The following is a 16,396-nucleotide window of genomic DNA, read 5'->3' as shown; positions in this document are numbered from 1 at the left end:
AGTGCAACAAGTGAAACATCCACCATAATGGACCTTGCCAAGAAATGCGGTGTTCTAACTGCAATAGGAAAGGGCACACTACCAGTTTCTGCAAATCTCCAACAAGGCCAATCAACCAAGTCCCCGATGCTGGTATGGGCCAAACTTGTTACGAATGTGGCGAGGTGGGTCACTACAAAAGGAATCGCCCGAAGAAAGGGAACGCGGACGGAGTAGGAAGAGTTTTGGCTATAGGCCATGAGGAAGCAGTAGCCGACCCTACAGTGGTCACTGATATGTTTCTCCTCAATAACTCTTATGCATGCATACTATTTGATAGTGGAGCGAAAAAGAGTTTCGTGAACCAGAAATTTGCTCACGTACTTAAACAATAACCACACGCACTTAAAGAACCGTTCACTGTAGTAATGGCTAACGGAAAAACTGAGAGCACTAGCAGTATATACATAGGATGTACTTTGACCCTAGATACCCATTCCTTTCCAATCGACCTCATGCCAGTCTCAATTAAAAGTTTCGACGTCATAATCGGCATGGATTGGTTGAGTCTTCATCGTACTGACATCATGTGTTATGAGAAGGCCATTCGTATTAATCCATATGCTAACGAAACTCTAGTTATCTATGGAGACAAACCCGGCACGAACCTTCGTATCATCTCGAGTATACAAGCCTAGAAGTACTTACGAAAGGAATGTCATGCATTCCTTGCTCATGTTGTTGATATGAGCTAGGAGATAAAAGACATAAAGAACATCCCAGAAGTACGCGACTTTCCCGATATCTTTCCAGAAGAACTACCAGATTGCGACCACAACGTCAAGTTGAGTTCAGAATCGACTTAGTTCTAGGGGCTACCCAAGTAGCCAAATCTCCTTGCCGTCTAGCACCAACTGAGATGCAGGAGCTATCCGATCAACTTAACGAACTGCTCAGCAAGGACTTTATTAGACCAAGCTTCTCACCCTAGGGAGCACCGGTCTTATTCGTTAAGAAGTAAGATGGATCGTTCCGTATGTGTATCGACTACAGAGAACTCAACAAGCTTACCGTCAAAAATCGTTACCCTCTGCCTTGCATAAACGAGTTGTTCGACCAACTGCAAGGGGCGAATTACTTTTCAAAGATTAATCTGAGATCCAGGTATCACCAGTTACGAGTGCTAGAGGAGGATGTCCTGAAGACAGCCTTCCGAACTCGTTATGGACACTACGAGTTTGTAGTAATGTTGTTCGGATTGACTAATGTGCCCGCAATATTCATGGACTTAATGAATAGGGTGTGTCGTCCTTACTTGGATCAGTTCGTCATTGTATTCATCGATGGCATACTTATCTACTCTCATAGTAAGGAGGAGCATAGTAAACATCGCGACAGATCTTAGAAACACTACGATCAGAGAAGCTCTACGCGAAGTTCTCAAAATGTGAATTTTGGATCCGAAGAATCGAATTCTTGGGTCACATGGTTAGCAAAGAAGGGATTCACGTGGACCCTTCCAAAATTAAGGCCATTGAGAACTGGTCAGCACCGAAGGCGCCTACGAAAATTTGTCAATTTCTAGGTCTCACTGGCTACTATCGCAAGTTCATTCAGAACTTCTCTAGGATCTCGAAACCGCTTACTACATTGATCTAGAGAGGTGTGGCCTTTGAATGGAAAGAGAAACAAGAAAAAGCATTCCAAACGCTAAAGCAAGCCTTATGCAACGCACCGATACATTCAATTTTCTTAACCCTTCATATGTTGTAGAAAAAATCATTGATAAAAGAAGAAAAAGTTAAAAAGTAATATAAAAGTGAAGTTGCATTTAAGAATAAAAACGATTTAACTTGAATAATCAAAAAGTAGATATGCAAATAGTCGATGAATAGGAACTGACGATAGCATAGTAACTTGGTACTCAAAAAAGGAGCGAAGGATTGAGGAACCAACCCCTAGTAAGAGATAGAACTGAGAAGAGATTAGAGAGATAGTTGAGACCTAGGTTACAATAATCGATTCGTAAAAAAAAAATTGAAATAGGGGAAAATATATTTTTATGAGGATTCCGGCAAAACTGAAAATTTTAATTCGGTAAGAGGGAAACTAAAATGTTTTGTTATATGTGGGGAGGGAAATCAAAATTATTTATAAGAAATAGCATTTTAAAAAATTATATAGCATCACATATTTATTTAAAGTTAAAATTTGATTATTAATATCAATAACTTTTTCCTTTATAATTTGGTATTTTACTTAATTTTTAATAAAAATCCATTTGTATTTTTTTCTTCGTTAGTCACTTTAACTAAAAAAATTATGGGTGTATTTGTATGCATACAAATTAATTATATATTTTACTGTCAATTAACTAATAAAAAATAAACAAGAAAATATTAATAATATATAATAGCGATGTATTCATATTTTATGTTAAACGAATTACTATAATAAAATCAAGATTGAAACATAACCATTTAATATCAGATTGCCTTTAAGTTTTAAAACGCAGCCCTTTAAAATCAAGGTTGCCTTTAAGTTTTAAACAATGTAACCTTTCTAACAAAGGTTGCCATTTCAATAAAATTTACAACTTTTCAGAAAAAGGTTGCATTAGATCCTTAAAGCAACTGTTATGTTGAACGAAGTTGCTTGATAGTCAAATGCAACTTATGTTAAAACGGTTGCTTGTAAAATGTTGCATTAGGTTCATTTTGTAGTAGTGTGCTTTGTAGTTCGAAATTGTTCAGTTTCAATGACTAATTATAAAATTTAACTTAACAATTCATATTTTATTTAGCACCTGTCGTGTAACATCCATATTTTTTAACTTTTAAAATTTACCACGATTGTTCAATTATTGTAAAAATTAATACAATAAAGTATGGTTTTACAAAAAAAAAAAAAAAAAATTTAAATTTTTAGAGTTGCAGTTGCTTGGTGTTAGAACAAAATATCAATAACTATATTAAAAGAGAAGGGATCAAGCCACCTAAAGACTTCGCTAAACCTTATATAAACCTTCTCTATAAGCATCTCTCTAAATTTTACTTTGAGAGCATCTCTTTAAGTTTTACTTTGATACCTGACTACATAACATATTTTAAAATAATACATAAATCAAAAAACTTGTGAACTACATGGGTTTTAACCTAGGAAAACAATTCAAGCATGCTTTCATATAAAAATTAAAAGATATTGACAACCATTTAAAAAATTAACATGTCATGATAAATAAATATGGGAATCCCATGTCCCTAATCATAACTTACAGATAAAATTGTACACATTAGGATTACAAATCTTGAACGTATATCCAAGACATAATTTTATTGGTAAAACTACCCTCAAACATAATATTGCAGATAAGATTGCACTTAAAACATAATCATGCAGAGAAGACTACACACAAAGCATAATCATGTTGATAAGACTGAACTCAAAACATAAACTTCGAAATACGGGAATAAATACCCCTAATTAGTCTATAATCAAAACTTTACTATCATTGGGAATACAAATTATCATGAATCCAATGAGGAATAATTACCGGGAAATTGAGTAATCTAACCCTTATTTTGGGTGTTTTTAAAAAATATAACTCATTTAATTTTTTTTTGCAAAATAATCACATATTTTGGAATGGGTCGTTCCGAAACATATTTCAGATTATTTTTCGGGTGGCCCGACCCATTTTATTGGATTTGCAATGCCTGTTCCGGATCAACCATATATGTTCTGGATCAAGATTTTAAATTTCAAATTCTGGAATATAATTTGAGGCGGCGACATAATTCCGAAAAGGCACATTCCAATTCCGATGTTCCGACTCAATTCTGACACATAAATCCGGTCTCCGACACCCATCTCCGATATGGAAGACAACCACTACTACCCCGTTATTTTATAGGTACGTTCTTCATTTTCTCTTTACATAGTTTCCTTATTTGTTTAAGGTAACTATTCTTCTATTGTTACTATTCCGGAATTCCTAGAACACATCCAAAATGAATTGAAAACATTCCAGAATTTAATTTAAAGATGCCATTGTTGTAGGACCAAGTGAAAAGTAGTTTAGATGTTTAGGTATTGTTGATTTACATCGAAATGTAGTGTTCCAGATCATAAAAGTTAATCTTGGAAGCCTTCGGAACGGGAGGAATTGTTCCTGAACACGATGAACTCGTTCGTAACATTAGGAACAAGTATGGAATTGCTCCAGAACTGGTCCAAAATATTGGTCATTTCCGTTTCGGAATGAAGTGATTACACATTTTTTATTTGTACAACACGATATGGTTTTTGATGCATCAATTACATTCAGTGGCGGATCCTGTATAGGGACAGGGGGCCAAGGCCATGCCGCTTTTTTGCCTTACTAATATAACTATACAAGTTGTATATATGTAATTAATTCCAAAAATTAAAAAACCAAGGACCCTGAGGTGCATAAAATGCATCCAAGAAAACCAAATAAATTAGGAACTAAATCACTAACTAACAAAAATCCAATAATTACGGAAATAATATAGAGCAATCTTAGTAAAAATACAGGATATTGACTTCTATAAAAATCTAATGTACAATTTATTCATGTAATCTTGTAAAAATACAAAACTCTAAAAATTTCTCTCTCCCACCAAAAAAAGAGCCTTCATATCTCACTAATAGATGCCTTCGACGACTAAGTGCTCACATGCTTTATTCACCGAACTAGTGACCTTCGCACGCGCTTTCTCTATTCTTCACCCTTATTGTTCACCTCTGTGTAATCTCTTTATATGTGCTTCGTACATGGATGTTAGCATGTGACGAAGAAGACAACGGTTTGATGATGAATACGAAGTTGAATGGCGATGAACCTGTTGATGGGGTCGGCGGTGTTGTTTTATGGGAGGAAGAAGGAGATTATTTGTGTTGTAGGTATAAGAGGTGTGAGAACTGATATGTCTTTTTAAAAGGGTAATTAATTGATTAACTTTTTTTTTACCATAATTAAATATACATAAAAATACTATTATAACCTTATAAAATGATTGGTCTAGAATCAGTCGCACATTTACACAATATTTAATGGTTATATATGATCCTAACTCTTTCTCTCTCTCTCTCTCTCTCTCTCTCTCTCTCTTTATATATATATATATATATATATTAAAGTATATCGAATATTGAATAATATTGAAGATGTAGAAAATATTCTTCATCCCTTATTATTGCTTGTTAGTAAGTATAATTAACTTTTTTGTAGAGCATTTTACTAAGGTTAAATAATTAATTTGTCATTTTCTTAGCTACCTAGAGAATTATACAAATTTTATGAAGTTTTAGTTTCGGCCCCTCTACTTCTAACAATTGTGTTATGTAACTTATTACACTCTTGTGTAAACCCAAAATTGGCAACCAAATTCTTGCAACATTTAGAGATGGACCTGAATGCACGACTATGTTTCAGAATACATGTTTTGGGAGGTGGTTAGGCATTCCTAATATAGATGGGGATCCTTTGCTTCTACATTACATATTTTGCCATTAAATTGTCACCGACCCCTGAAGCCAAGTATAGGAAATGGTTTTTGAGATTGGGGTTACGAGTTGTCTTTCGGGAAGAAAGAATTTTGTCACTTAACCGGATTCGAGTTTGATGACTAATTTTCCTGCTTCTGCATCCTGTGCCGCCTTCCATTCTCGTGCCTTTCCTATGGTCCTAATGAATGCCTCGGTTAAATTAGACGATGTTATGATAGTGGTTAAAAATTCACTCAATCAGTTATTGGATGGGGATGTAGTCAATATTTTCTTTAAAGCACACAAATCTTTTAAAAATTAAGCGTAACGAGGAACCTGTTTAAGAATATCAAGTAACGGGATATTTACCTCCACCTTATGAAAGGTGTCCATGATTTTCTCGTCCTATCATTCACGCTTCGTGCTCTTTAATCTCGATGGGAATGGTGGGGTTGGCTTGTTCTCGTTTATAATCAGCTTGTCTTGCTTGGGAGTTTCTTTTCCTTCCACCTCTTCTTCACCCAAAACTTCATCAGTTTCTTTTTCAGCCTCCTCCTATGGTTCGAATTTGCTTGGGTCTTCATAACTCTTTCCACTTCTCAAGGAAATTGCACTCACGCTATATTTCGGGATATTTTTAGTTTGCCTTGGTAATTTACCTTAAGATTCTATCTGACTCCTAGAAGTGGCAAGCTGAGACACCTGTTGTTCATGATTTTTGATGCTTGCTCTGGTTTCATTATGGAACGCATGAATGCTAGTGGCTAAGGTTTTAATAATATGTTCTACGACCATATTGGAGCTACCAGGTTGTTTCCTTTGCTGGGATAGATTCTAAAATTTTGGCTGCTGAAAACTTGGTTGCTATTGGAAATTTTGTTGTTGTTGGAATCTAGGCAGATTTTGATATTTCTGTTGTTGCTGAAAATTATTCTAAAAATTTTCCTGATAGCCTCCGATAGCTTTTACAACAATTTTGTACTCCTGTAATATTAGAAACATATAAGTGGGATATCTAGTCTTCAGGCAGATCTCACACTATTTTTTAGCAGACACGATTTCTTTTTCTTTTGTCAGCAACAAAGCTGCATTTGTCAATTCAAAATTTTGGGCTTCCAGATGATGTGAATCAACTTCTTTTACACCCCTTGACTGATAAAGATATCATTCTTCTTCATTTTTGGAGTGCTTTGATTCAATAGCTAGCTTTTCTATCAGCTCCCAGATTTTAGTTGGCGTCATGTCTCTTAAAGATCTACCACTGGAAGCATTTATCAGCCTTCTCTTTATCAGTGTCAGTCTTTCACAGAAGCATTGGTACAGTTGGTAATCGTTGATTTTTTGTTGTGGGAACTGAATAATTAACCTTTTGAAATGCTCCCAATACATGTTTAAGGATTCTCGTTTTCCTTGTTTGATAGCAAGGATCTCTCTTCGAAGGTTTGAGTCTCGCGCTTCTGGAAAATACTTTTCTAAAAGTAATTTCGCGAGCTCATTCCAGTTAGTTATGGAGCTGGAAGGATGATCATAAAGCCACTCTTTTAACGATTCTTGAACTAAAAATGGGAATGCCCTCAGTTTTATTTGGTCCCTATTATGGCGTGTTGCTTCATTCCTGAACAACCACATCAAATTCCTTGAGAAATTTATATGGGTCTTTGTTTGGAAGGCCTTTGAAACTGGGAAGGAAATGAATCAGCCCAGGTTTCAGGTTAAAATTTCAAGCTTCTAGAAAGGTGATGCAATGAGGTTGTTGAGTGACCTCTTATATGGCCCACTGTCTGAGGGTTTTCTCTTCGCCTTCATCGCCACTCAAGGCTGATTTTGGGCAGTTGGGTTTTGAGGATTCGTGTGTTTCTGATGGTAAGGAGGATGATGGATTTGTGGATCCATTTTTTGATTATGAAGTTTTGTCTGCTTCTTCAGTTTCCTCATGGTTTTCTCAATTTTTAGATTGATGACTAGAAGTGTACATATACGAAAAGATATAGGTATACAAACTATTAGCAGTACCATATCCCCAATAATGTTGCAAATTTGTTAAGATGTTGTCTCAGCGTCTTAAGAAAAATAAATACCACTGCTTGGTTGCACTATTGGGTAGCATAGGGAAGCAATGTCGAATCCTTAGGGAAACAATCTAAGAGTCAAAGCCACTTTGCGTATAGCACATTCTAGTCATAAAAAATTAAAAATATAATAATGGGGAATTTGATTACTAATTAAACTAAAAATAGCAGTGAAAATAAATTAAATTAAATTTAGTAATAAAAATGAGTTCAGTTCTGCAATGACTTTCCTAATCATTTGATCAACATTGACCTGGTTATTCAAAATATGTTCTATCTAAGCTGATACTAAGAACAACTAATAAGCTCTAGTACATTCTCTTTTACCTAGTTAATTAACCAAAACAAACTCTTTAGTTAATCCTAACTTTTTACTAACTTAATTAAACAAAGTCTTAATTAAATTAGAAAAGCAGCATTATGATATGTGTAAAATTCCCAACAATTTTCAATACTTCTCACAAGCTCGGAAGCGTAAAAATTTGAAATTTTAGTTTATATCAGAATTAAATCTCAACACATAATCATTGTGGTACTTATTACTTATTACCGGTTTATTAGAACAATTATGGATTCCATTAACTAATTAACTAGAATGATTTATTCTTAAATTAGATGATCAGACTAAAAATAACTAAAATCAAACATTAATCAAGTGAAATTGAAAAATCTAGATAAAATCACAAATCAAAAACCAAGTCTAATGATTGATCACATGAAAAGTACCAATCTATGCAAAACTAAAAACTAGGGTTTAGGTAGACATGGCTAAAAGTGAGTCTAGAATAATGAAAAGACATTAAACTACTAAATCTTACTAAACTAATTGAATGAGATGATCCACAACCTTAGATCTTCAATTTCAATGTAAAAGTGCAAAAATCACCTCCACAATTCGTTTTCGTCGTATGGGAATGCCTAGGGTTTAAACTAATCAGATAGGGAGTCTTTATATATATATATATATATATATATATATATATATATATATGTATATATATATGTGTGTATATATATATATATATATATATATATATATGATCCAACAAAAAAACATGGTTTTTCAAAAATTGTGATCGTATTTTTGGGAAAAATACGATCGCATTTTTCCTTCGAAGTCTCGAAAAATTCCATTTAATAAAGTATGCTGCTATATCTGACAAAACGTAAAAAACACGATCGTGATTCTTGAATAGCACGGTCTCGTTTATGCTTCGATGTCTTGAAGCCCTGATTTTTTCCTAGAAAAGTTGTGAAGGTAAAGTACAATCAAAAGCATGATTACGTAGAAAAAACACGATTGCATTTTCGATAAAACGCGCGTTTTGGACGCAAACTCTTTAGTTTCAGTAAATCCAATCCAGGTTCCAACTTCCTCAAGTGTTTTAGCTCCATAAGGCTCAAATTATGAATTCAAAGTTACTCTCAAAGCACTGCTCCACTCGAAATATTTGAAAACGAAATTAAAACATAAGCAGTAGGGGAATTCTAGCGATAAACACAACTTGAACATTATTTAAACTAATACACACAAAAATGCATAAAATATAACGCAAAATGCTAACAAAAACTAATATAAAAGAGTCATAAAATGGCATCTAATAGTGAACGTGTTTTAGATTCGTAGATCGCCGATTGCATTGTGATTTTATTGACTTTTACCTTGAAATTTTTTGAACCAAACGAAACTCGGGCTTGTGGATCTTTACTTGAGGAACTCGAAAATCAATCCCTTAAAACCCAAAACCACAGGGTTGTTTTATTTTGATCAACTACACCCAAGAGGTGGCGAGACGGTGGCTGGAGAGCTGCAAAAAAAGGTGGGACAGACAGTTTCCAGCTTCCCTTTTGTGGGTCTTTTCCTCGTTTAAGCTCAATAATGTATGTACTCTCGAAGTACCAAGGGTGATGTCACACTTGTGGCATTACCATTATGTCATCTCTAGCCATCTCGATACATGCGATCAATCTCGACTTAGTAAAATTTTTCTGTAAGTACCTCTTGATTGTCTCGGTCATGGTGATTCGAAAAATGCAAATGAAATTCAATTTTGATATACAAAACTCCTGAAAATCGTGTTTAAAGTTTCATGATTAATTGGTTCCGTTTCGATAGATTTTATGAATTTAACTTTGCTCGGGATTAAAAATATCATAAAAATGAAATCAAATAACAGACCATAGTCTAAGTTTAAAACGTGATAAAAACACAATTTACGAGGTTCAAAGCTATTCCAAATGAAGTAGTATAGAGTTCGTTCATGAAAATCAGATAAATATTGGTTTTATAACTTAAAAATGGTGTAACCTCCTTATACGATCTCTGTTTTTGACGTTCTATTTATACACCCAAAGGTGAGAACATATTATATTAAATTTATTATATATAGCTCTTAAGTATACACAATGATTTTTTTAGAATTAATTAATACTTATTTTGTGAATTGCTTTCAGTTTGTTAACGACTGTCAACTTTGAGCAAATTGGAGTAATATAAGTGCAACTATGAGTGACATAACTTCAGCTACATATAAAAACTTAAAACAATCATATGATAGGTCCTATTACAGAGGGGTTCACAGTTCTGTCAAATTTTTACCAATTATTACAAATAAAATCTTGATAATTGTAATGTATCCCAAACTGTAATCTCCAATACCCATTGTGGAGTATATCATAATACTAGCATATATAATGAAATCTAATACCCGTTCTCTTAAAAGCCAATAAGCTCATTTACAACTATACACATAATAACATAAATTGTCCCAACTATCGATATCAACCATATGTCATGCTAAAACTTTCATAACATAACTAGTAGCACTGCCCCCATAACCTACAAACAAAATGTATGCTAAAACTACTAGCAATGCCCTTTTTAATGTCAACTTAAGAACATAATCAATTAAGTGATAAAACACTTAATATCAAACATTTACACACAGAAAATTCATTTGCTATACCATCATAAATATCCACATGCACTCATCTGGACAGTTAGTGAAAACTAACTTCTGCTTTAGCCTCTAGTCGGTGTTGTCTAGTCACTCAACAACTTGCCAAAACCTAATTAGAAAGTATACAAAGTTCCTCATGACTTGTCCTAGTACACTAGGAGTTAACCTTAGTAACCATATGACATCAGGCTAAATAAACTCCATATCACATCTGCTAAATGACCTAATCCCATAATTCGTTAGCTTAGTCTCATTTATCTGTCAACATTACCATTAAGCTCATAATATCACCATATCATGACTCTAGTAATTACATGGGGCTCTAACAACCCTACATAATTGTCGCTACGTAAATACAATTACATAATACTGGGTGAAGAGGATACCTTATTGCATTCAACGATCGTACCCTCACAAATTGGCCTAAAAATCACTGCCTATAAGCCTTAACCATTATTCACCGATTACAGATTTAATTCCTTAAAAGAACCCATCATAGAAGCTCATGAACTATTTATACTAGGCTGAGAATCTGATTATGCACCGTAGTATATCTAAGGTCGCGTCGTGGTCCATGTGTCGAGTTCCGTAACAGCTTCGTGTCAACATGTGTCATAGAGTATGCCACGTATCATAAGGCGCACCGAGCCTTATCAAAAAGTGCGACATCATTTTCCACATGTCTCTTTCCTTGTGTCATGTCCTTCTGCCATATGTCACCTGAATCTCCTTAGTCGCCGCGATGCGTTCTTACTACTATACATCATGATCATAAGTTTCACTTGACTTTTCCCAAATAGCAATGTACTTTTCGAATGATCATAACTTTCTCTTACGATTCCTTTTTTTTTTAACAAACTTTATATCCATGGAATTCTCTCAAAGTGAACTACAACTTTCTTAATATTACTCCTGCATAGATTAAATCGATTCTCAAATTTATGGGCCGTTACAATCTCTCCTCTTTAAGAAGATTCCATCCTTAGAATCTTTACGAAACTCTTATAATCAATTTTCGATCTATAATCGTTTTACACTTTATAACAATCTGCTTGTTCTCTCACATCCACATTAGACGCAATGTTCTTTTATTGATCCATTCATAATGTGTTTCATACAACCATTCTATTGATAAAACTATTATTGTTTACTCAATGCTTTTATATCACGTGTATCGTTCCTTACTAACATGTTATACAAACCTTATTCATATTAATCTCTAACTGTCGACTTGACAAATTGTATCTTTATTTTACAATGATCAAGGGTTTCAACACTTGTATTAGTACATCCTGTACTTTAATTTACTCACAAACTTCACTTTCTTTTTACCATTCTTTCCACAAAACGGTTATTCATTTACACTAAGATTCTAAAAAGATTCTTAAACATAAACATCGTTTGGAAGACATTTTATTAACTATATCATACTATCCATGATTTGTAGGCATCAATAATACAATAATCATATCCAAGATTCTTAAACATAAATGTCGTGGTCCATGTGTCGAGTTCCGTAACAGCTTCGTGTCAACATGTGTCATAGAGTATGCCACGTATCATAAGGCGCACCGAGCCTTATCAAAAAGTGCGACATCATTTTCCACATGTCTCTTTCCTTGTGTCATGTCCTTCTACCATATGTCACCTGAATCTCCTTAGTCGCCGCGATGCGTTCTTACTACTATACATCATGATCATAAGTTTCACTTGACTTTTCCCAAATAGCAATGTACTTTTCGAATGATCATAACTTTCTCTTACGATTCCTTTTTTTTAACAAACTTTATATCCATGGAATTCTCTCAAAGTGAACTACAACTTTCTTAATATTACTCCTGCATAGATTAAATCGATTCTCAAATTTATGGGCCGTTACAATCTCTCCTCTTTAAGAAGATTCCATCCTTAGAATCTTTACGAAACTCTTATAATCAATTTTCGATATATAATCGTTTTACACTTTATAATAATCTACTTGTTCTCTCACATCCACATCGGACACAATGTTCTTTTATCGATCCATTCATAATGTGTTTCATACAACCATTCTATTGATAAAACTATTATTGTTTCTTAATGCTTTTATATCACGTGTACCGTTCCTTACTAACATGTTATACAAACCTTATTCATATTAATCCCCAACTATCGACTTGACAAATTGTATCTTTATTTTACAATGATCAAGGGTTTCAACCCTTGTATTAGTACATCCTGTACTTTAATTTACTCACAAATTTCACTTTCTTTTTACCATTCTTTCCACAGAACGGTTATTCATTTACACTAAGATTCTAAAAAGATTCTTAAACATAAACATCGTTTGGAAGACATTTCATTAACTATATCATACTATCCATGATTTGTAGGCATGAATAATACAATAATCATAACCAAATGAGAAATAACAACTCTTATATATCACTACCTTATTCCTACTCTAAGCATTATCAAATAAAATTCTAAGAGAGAACTGTTAAAAGTTACAACCACTTTTAATCTACTAATAGCTCTCTTGGTATTATACTTAGCTAATATCCCCATGGATAATTCACATATGCCAATGATCGTATTTACCTACACACAGTGGAATATAAAACCATATACTATTCCCAACTAAGGGCCATATATGAAAACTTTACTATATCTTACCAAACATCATCATTTTCTTTGCTTATGATGTCAACATCAATCAAATATCATTTAGATGTTAACCAAGAGTTTCCTCCAATTGTACTTAAATTGCTTAGCATTTTCATATGAATTCAAACAAAATTGCCAACTTTCATGATCATTGTTCATGATATACTAAATTAGAATGTAACGTTTCAAATTTCAATCTAAAATTTTCATTTAAAAATAAAAGCATTTTATCCAATCACAAGTTCAAAGATCTAAATAAAACCGTTTGATTCAAAACATTTATCAGAGTATAGATATACAAGTTATGAAGTTCATAATTCTCTAATGTATGCGATGCAATCAATCCATGCCTTTCCTTTAATATAAGAAAACCTGCAACATTTAAACATAAAACCGTGCACACAAAACTTAGTGAGTTATCTAAGATACCACATACTAATGTGAGCCTTACCCAACATACATAACGGGTCTTGCCTAATGTTATAACGGGTCTCAACCAAATTGCATAAATTTCCCCGCCCAATCTGGCCCCACCCAAACACATAACATACATACAAGAGTCACAAAGGCAATCTAGCATCCTACATAGTATAGTGAGAAGACTCACTTGACTACTCAACATAAGCTGAAAACACCCTTAGAAACAGAACACGTAATCCAAACTTCCTAAAGCCAAACCAAGACCAGTCCTTAGTCAAATACTTAATTCTACCCAATTTTGACCAAAAGTGAAACTGCCAATACATTACAACGTCGTGGTCACTTAAAAAGGGTTGCAGCTCAAAAGGCATTGCGACATTGTGGTTTTTCCTCCACCATGTCATGATCACTAAAACTTCACAGGATTAAAGCACAAACTCATACCTGAAAATCGGGTGTTACATAGAAGTTCATATTTTTCCTATATCCATGATCTTTTCTTTAATCATGTCTTTTCATTGGAATTAGCTAATTCCATATTGCATCTATCCAACATAATTTCTTTACAATTTATAAATACCATGAATAAAGCACCAAAACCTACAAAAAATATTCAAACATTAAAAAAAAATCAAATTTATATCGGCACGTGCATAAAAATATGTGAGTAAGATTTTTTTTTTTTAAAGTTAACGATTGAAAGCTTAAATAATAAAAAAATGTATTATATGTGTAACACCCGGATCTGGTACACATTATCTTTAATATTGTAAAGTTAAAATTTTCAAAATTTACCCCGCTCACGACATGAGGAATGCCTTCTCACAATGTGAGGAGCGATTCAGATCCATGCGTCATTTTATGGCTCACGACGTGACCAGTCTACTGCTTACGATGCGAGGGCGACTGATGACCAAAAACCCTAAGTTTTCGGTATTTAAGGGAATGAGAGGTCTAGGGTTTCTCACCATCAGCCTCTCTCACTCTCTAAACCTCCAGAAACCCTAATCTTACTCCTTTCTAAGATCTTTTTTTCATTTAGGTGCATTTCTAGCCTGAAGGAAAAGTAAAGAAGAAGGAAGTGCTCTAGTAGTGGTGTGGGCAAAGAATCATCATCATCATCATCATCATCATAAATAGATCTTAAGTTTTGTCCATCTTATTGATGTTATTGCATGTTTGAGTGGAGTAAATCCATAAACTTAGCAACTTTATGGATTCTAAGAGTCCCTAGAGCATTATAATGTTCAAATCCAAAAGTTGGTATGGAGTTGAGGCATGCATGAAAGAATGAAGCCCATTCATTCTCTTTTTAACCTAGAAATAGATTATCATGTTTGGTGCATGCATGGCCATAAAGGAAACATTTTTATGTGCCTTAGGGATCCCTTTTAGCTTCTGGATGAAGTAGACTCGAAGACTTAATGGAATAAGGGCTTAAAATGGTGACCTTTAGCTACAGACAACACTCACGATCTGAGATGTAAGATATCACGACGTGAGATTCGGAGCATCCCTGCCTTCTGTTAGAACCCTTACAGCTCATGACATGAGAATGAGTGCTCACGTCGTGATGCCTGTTCAGGAAGTTTTCTTTTACTGAGTTAACTAGTTTGGTCGAGTCGAGTAGAATATGATCGGGTTTGTTGTCACGGCGTGACTAATGCCTGTCCACGGCATGAGGTGGCTTGACTTTGACTAAGTTTGTCCGAGTTTGACTTAAGGATATTTTGTGTATTTCAGATTATGTTGAGATTTGGGTCATGCTGATACTTAGGTGTCGGTTTGAGCTGAGATTCGTAGCTAGGACCTCATCAACTAGTGTTCAGTTTCCAAGGTGAGTTTTCTTCGCTATACTTGTGGGTCGAAGGCACCAATGCCGACCCTTTTGATTTGGTATCTCGTGATGTGATAGTATATTATCGTGCTGTATTGATATGTTAGATTGGTATCTTGGTATACAGGATGATGCTATGCTTAGTGATCTGTAGATCTGCGTGTTTGTCTATAGATTGTTTATATGTTTATCTGTTATATGTGAACATATTTGGTTGGTGGTTGAGGCTTTACTATTTGGTGAGTAAGCCAACATGTTGAGGCATACCAACTCGATGGTTGATTTGGCCCCAGGTTATTCCATCCCAAGGATGATAGGACCCGTTGTAGATTAGCATTCCAACTCGATGATTGAGTTGGCTTGGGGTATTCTAACCCGATAGTTGATTGGATCCTTAGTATTTTGGGGTATTCCAACCCAATGGTTGATTGGACCCGATATGTTGTTTGTTTTTTATATGTTATATGTTTATGTGTTGGTACTTTGGGGGATCTCACTAAGCGTTGGCTTATAGTTTTAGGATATGTTTCAGGTACATTAGATGACTGTAGAAAGACGAAGGTGTGACCGTAGACATCCGCTCGCTTATAACTATAATTTTGGGAGATTATATTGTTTAAAATATTTTGAAAACTATGTTTGTAAACAATTTGTGAATTTGAGTTGGTTTTAAAAAGTTTAAAATTCTTGTGATTTTTGCATGTGTTACACTATGTGACCCAAGTCATGCATATTAAATGTACATTAAATTAAGCAAGAAAACATTAAAAAAAAAATACGTTTCTCGAAACGTAGACAACCTCGACGATAATACATTTTTTAAAGTTAATGAGCGAAAGTTATTACATGTGACCTGAATGATATGTAGGAATGTACATAAAATTAAAGAAAAAATCTAAAGAAAATATTATGTCGAATGGTAAATAAACTTGAATATAATATGGGTTTTAAAATTAACAAAGGAAAGTTATTAT

Source organism: Lactuca saligna, chromosome 3, assembly GCF_052625555.1.
Source record: "Lactuca saligna cultivar CGN05327 chromosome 3, ASM5262555v1, whole genome shotgun sequence".
NCBI lineage: Eukaryota > Viridiplantae > Streptophyta > Magnoliopsida > Asterales > Asteraceae > Lactuca > Lactuca saligna.
Note: the sequence above shows the minus strand (reverse complement) of the source record.